The sequence below is a fragment of the Galeopterus variegatus genome, unplaced genomic scaffold (assembly GCF_000696425.1).
Source record: "Galeopterus variegatus unplaced genomic scaffold, G_variegatus-3.0.2 Scaffold7175, whole genome shotgun sequence".
Lineage (NCBI taxonomy): Eukaryota > Metazoa > Chordata > Mammalia > Dermoptera > Cynocephalidae > Galeopterus > Galeopterus variegatus.
In genome coordinates this window covers 45,742-51,914 of record NW_007733286.1, presented here as the reverse complement: position 1 = coordinate 51,914, position 6,173 = coordinate 45,742, and the positions used below count along the sequence as shown (strand labels likewise).

The 6,173-nt window shown below is 37.4% G+C and overlaps 1 protein-coding gene across 1 annotated transcript in view; it reads left to right on the top strand.

Moving 5' to 3' along the window:
* The window catches only part of LOC103607148 (catenin alpha-2-like), a gene marked incomplete at its 3' end in the record, with an annotated part of 66,460 nt that overhangs the window by 35,779 nt on the left and 24,508 nt on the right, over positions 1-6,173 (top strand). The gene's annotated exons all lie outside the window — the stretch shown is intronic.

Genomic DNA, 6,173 nt, shown 5'->3' with positions numbered 1-6,173 from the left:
TTCTCTCTCTCTCTCTCTCTCTCTCTCTCTCTCTCTCTCTCTCTCTCTCTCTCTCTCTCTCTCTCTCTCTCTCATCTATCTATATAAGTACTTTTGGCCACTCTTACCTAGTATTATAGCTGACAATGTGGCCTCTACATAATCATGATTCCCAACTCCCTAAAAGCAGCTGTTTCTTCTTTCTTGTACTTCCAAATATTCAGTGGCCGTTTCTCTACAGATGTTCTACAGATGATCCTTGTTAGTGATTCTTTCAGAACCATCAAGATGGAAGTAAGTAGAGAGCAGGAATTGCGAGTTCATCTTGAATATCCAGGCCCTAGGAAGTGTCTGCAGCATAGCAGGTGTTTAATAAATGCTCGTGGAATGAATGAAAGGATGAGTGAAATTATATATAATTCTTCATGTACTCTGCATACAAGCACACACTAATAGATATGATCATAAAATCAACCCTACAAACTAAGGCAGTATGGACAGTACTATCACTCTCCTACCCTTAATCCTCTGAATTTCTCTCACCCTGAAGCCTCCCTGTCTCCCTGTTAAGACATTTTTCCTCTTCAAGCTTGATGTTTGTTTTAACCTTATTTCACTTATTTTAAAAATGTACTTTTCAGTTGGAAGGAGAGAAGCCTGTTCTGAGATCTATTGTGACCCTAGTGACAAGTTATTGATCATGAAAATGAAGAAAGCTTTGATTAGCACATTTTGGCAGTTTGTCTCTTTGGATTTAGGGTTTTGAGTTACCTTAAATCAATTTTGTTCATCTTCTATTGCCAGATCATCCGGCTGTACAGTTATATTTTTGTTAGCAGGTTTTTATTACAATCGATATGCTGATGTTAATTTAGAAGTTGTATCTTTTTAAGCCCTCTTAATATAGGAGCCAGAATGATGGTGACATGGGTACCTCCTGTCAGTTCGGTAAAAAGGACTTATGCGATATGCTGATGTTAATTTAGAAGTTGTATCTTTTTAAGCCCTCTTAGTATAGGAGCCAGAATGATGGTGACATGGGTACCTCCTGTCAGTTCGGTAAAAAGGACTTATGGCTATAATCACATTTAAGATAATGCCATTTCTCTGTGATGAATGAAAAATCAACGGCGGATCAGAAATTAAAGACCATGCCATTTAAGTCCTAGAATCTGATTATTTTAGTTTTTTCACCCACAAAAAAGAAAAGAAAATCAGTTTTCTCCATGTTGCATTTTAAAATATAAGTTAATTGAGCTGTAATTTTATAGCACCATTTATCATGTTCATGATACCAATTACTTGAACATTTTTTGTTTTGTTTCTAATTTTGATGTGGTACAATTTTCTATCCTTAATCAACTTTTCTCATTATGAGAATTGTTCCCGTATTTTGTTTTGCCAAAGACTACTTTACAAAAAGTTAAGTCGACTTGTTATTTTACTGTGTAGTAATTTTAACCCTATTTTATTTAGCTGCAGTCTATTAGATGCAACCTGTATAAAGTGCCTTTTTTAATCCCTCCTATTTTATTTTCTTTGCATTTATATTTTAGTTGCTATGAAATCAATGATACAAGAATTATTAGGTATTACTTACGACAATTTTAAGATGCCATAGGAATGTACGAATACATTAAGCGTAGTATCAACATATCCAAACTGGTATTAAAAGGCTTCAGTTCTATGGACTAACTTGGGGGTGGTCAGTTGGGAATTTGTGAAATTATATCAAAACCAGAATGTTCCTCAAAAAGTGTAGTAAACTGCAGCAAATACAAAACTCGGAGTCAAGAGACCCAGGTTCTGGTCTGGACTCTGCCCCTAATTGGCTGTGTGAACATGAGCAAGCCATTTAAGGTCCCTGCTACTTGTCTTCTGAAACTGAGGAGCTGGGCTCCACCAATAAGCCCACATTCAGTGTCTTTCAAATATGTGTAGTAATTTAGATCCTGAGAAATAGCTCAGAGTGACTTGTACCTATATTAATTGTTTTCACAACGTGCTAGAAACCAGATTTGTTTGGAAGCTCAAAGCAGATTTAGAATCCTTTTATACTTACACTACTAATTTGCTTAAAAGGTAGTGGAAAAGCAAACAAGTCATCTTGACTTGAGTGATGAGTTAGTAGGTATTTAACATTTGGAAACCTAGGGGGAGTCGTTTGTTCATTTCTTTATGTTACTTGTCCTTTTCAGAAACCAAATGCAGCATTTAGTTCTTAGGCAATGGTTGATGAATGTTCATTTTGACATTTCCCTTCTCCTTAAAGGACATTTAAAAAAAAAATTCTCTCAAGGTCCACCCTGTTAAAGAGGAGATTAGATTTTTATGTGTGATTTATAAGAACATTTCAATGACCACATAGTTGAAGAAAAAAAAATTAACATCTAAAGCCGTCTCAAATTGGAATGGATTCCTAGGAAGACAGAGGGTTTTCTGTCCTAGAAGTTACACGTGGATTTACATCTGCTAACATTTAAGCTCTATCATGTCCTCCAAAGTCGTCTTAAATTCTAGAATTTGGACATTAAACCAGTCCCCTTACTCTACATTTTCTTGCTCACTATCTCAATCAGCATGAGAAAATCAAGGTGTCCTCTACTTTTGCACATTGAGATGTAGATCCTAGATGCTGCCTGCCCTTTTTATTCAGAATTAGATGCTTACATTTTTAATGATCATATTATCTCTGTTTGTCTAGTCTAGATGCAAGTTGTGTCATTGTTTCTTGCTTTCCATATCATATTAAAAATATTGTTGAAGTCATACTTCAACTACCAGGTATTATAGCAGGCTACTGACATTTCAGTGGGTTTTAATTTGTGTTATGGTTGTAGGAGAGTAGAGATACTGACCAATAGAAACACTTATTGACTTAATGTAAATAAGTAAGCAGCATGCTTTTTATAAAAAGACTTGCCTTACATATACGGGATTATTAAAAGCTTGGGTTCATATAAAAGTTAATTTATTGGATGCTTATTTGCTTTACAAACTAACTTACAATAGGATTTCTTTAGTTATAAATTTGATATACTGCACTTATTGCAAATATACACTTTTTGCACGATGAAATGTACATGTCCATCATTTTCTTTCTCTTTATTTTATAAAAATCTTAAGTGAAATTGGGTTTACCTTTGATTCTTTATGCTTCATTTTTATGTTAAGCTTATGATATCACTGTTTAACATTTCCAAGTTTATGGTCTTCTGTTGCATTTGAGCCCAAGACAATAATCACCTTTTTATGGAATGTGGCTATTGCTACATTTAACAGGTCCTTGTAAAGGTCTCATTGTGAAGTGTGCCATATTGCAACTTGATAATCTTTCTGGCTACAACAATGTAAAATTACCCTACACCATCTCCTCTCAACCCAGGAAAAGGCTACAGATGAACTAATTAAAATCCATACGCTTAATGATCTGTGCCTTCTGCAAGGTGGCATGTTACTGTCTCTAATGATGTTTAATAGCTCATAACATTCAATACACTTAATCATCAGTTTCTGACATTTGTAGTACTTTTGCATACTGAACATATCTCAATAGGAAGCAAATTGCATTGGAACAGACTCAATTATCTACCTTCGTAAAGAACACTGACCAAATGAGGATAGACATTTATCTTGGGAGCTGCTGGAGCCACTGAAACAGGGCTGTCACAAGGCCATGTGGCTATATTGGGATTTCATTAGGTGAGGAAGTTTTGATTGGCTGGTGTCACATTGTGGTTTGTTTGCCCCACAGCCACTGTGGGACTGTGTTCAGAGATCCTGATTGGGATGTTAGGAGACTGGGATGCTGTCCCCCACCAGCCACCTGACCTCCCACAGGTCGATCTCCACTTGGACTTCTGCATCCTTATAAGAGGGATCTTCAAAACGTTCATTGAGTTTGTTTGCCCCACAGCCACTGTGGGACTGTGTTCAGAGATCCTGATTGGGATGTTAGGAGACTGGGATGCTGTCCCTCACCAGCCACCTGACCTCCCGCAGGTCGATCTCCACTTGGACTTCTGCATCCTTATAAGAGGGATCTTCAAAACGTTCATTGAAAGATTTGGATTGTCTTTTAACTCCATTTTTTCATGAACTTTTTGAAGTATCCTCCTATGCAAGATGAGAGTCAGGTGCTGACAATGCAGACATTCTCCAGTCCTACAGTCACTTCAGACAGTTGTCCTATCAGACTTCTGTCATTTTGCAACTAATTTATTTTCTCATAGAGCTCCTTAAAAAAGAAATGAAGAATAATAAAGAAACCACGGAGCCCACTACACTTGGTAGAATGACAAAGGAACATGCAGCTTTCTCATTCTATGATATTTACGTAGTTTTGATGTGGTACATATGATAGGGTTTAAAAAAATATATATAAGCACATAAGGCTTTCTTCTGAATACTGCATATTTAGGCTGAAGATTTTCTTGTTTTTTGGTAACAGGACTTGAACTGTGCCGAACACTGCTGTAGGTGATCAGTGCTTGAAGTGTTCACAGGAGGTAACTTATTTTAATACAGGTTTTGCATAAGGAAATACCGGATTTCATCATCCTTGTGCCACAGAGAAAAATTCTGCTTGTCATTTGTTGACCTTTTCCCCAAATGTGGTTTGAGTCATAACCACCCTGGGGTGAAGTGTGTGCATTGCTCTCTCAGCTTCTTGATTGTTTCCAAAAAGATGTTTTAAGACTTTTTCTGTTTGCCAGCCAATGCCTATGTGGCCAGCCAAAGAAGCAGCAAAGGAGTTGCTTTTGCCAGCATCTGCCTTTTTCAAATGTTACAGCTTCCCTGCTGCCTTTTCTCCTCCTTCAGTATCAAGTCAATATTGTTCAAAATGTAAAGGGCCAGGAAGGCCTTCCTCTCCTCTTCTCAGCAATGTTTACTGAGTGGATGCAACTAGCCAAATGCATATTAGGCATTAGGAGTAAAGAAATTAATGTGCTACAATTATGGTCTCTACACCAACCAAGCTTATAGGCCAGGGGAAAGGATGAAGACTCAAATGTATATGGTCACAGGCAGTCACAAAGCAGCACTAATATGAGACAATAGGGAGTGGTGGGGCCTGAGAATAATTAGAGATGTGTCTTTGTTAAAAATCCTCCTTCCCTCCCTCTGTCTTTACTTTCCTTTCTTCCTTCCTTCTCTTNACCAAGCTTATAGGCCAGGGGAAAGGATGAAGACTCAAATGTATATGGTCACAGGCAGTCATAAAGCAGCACTAATATGAGACAATAGGGAGTGGTGGGGCCTGAGAATAATTAGAGATGTGTTTTTGTTAAAAATCCTCCTTCCCTCCCTCTGTCTTTACTTTCCTTTCTTCCTTCCTTCTCTTTTTCTGCAAACTGAATATTTGTTAGTCTGCAATTCCTAATCCAGGACCAGACAGAGATATGTAAACAAAATTTTTGTACAGTAGGCAGAATGTAAAAATAAAGATATTTTTAAATCACTGTTTTTAGGAACATAGACTGTAGAGCCAGACTGGTTTGAATGCCTGCTCTACCACTTATCACTTGTTTGACCTTGGGCAATTAATCTTCCTTTCTCTGTTCAGTTTCCTCAGATATAAATGGTTGCAATGAGAGCACTTACTTCATCAGATTCTCTTTAGCAATAAGTGAGTTGATGCAAGTAAAGCTTTTTGAACAGAACTTGGCACATCTTGAGCTCTTCAAAAGAGGACTGTTGATACAGATGAGAGATCCACATGTTAAAATACTAAGTCCAAATAGACACAACCAAATAGGATCCTAAAATGGAAGGAATCTGAGTGACCCTGCGGCACCATCTCCTTGTTGCTGGAATGATCCCAGAAGATATTCCTGTGTTTGCTAATGCAGTTAGTTCAGAGGTCCTCAGCTAATTCAACACCTGCTCAACCTATCTTTTCAATACATCAGCCAACTCTAGATAATGCTTATCAAAGGAACACTCACATCTTCCAAAAAAGAAGCCAGGAGATGTGGTATAATGCATCAAGATCTGTGGTAACACTGTAACTTCCATGCGAGTGTTCTCTGCCTTGGCCCTTCATTGAACATTTCAGTTTGCTTTTTCTCAAATGAAGATAAGTATTTTCCCACCATGCTCTGAGAATTAGCTAACCAGACCAGTAAGTTGTTCTCAAGCATTACATTGCCTTACAAACGCTACAAAATAATCAAAATGATGTTCAGAAGTTG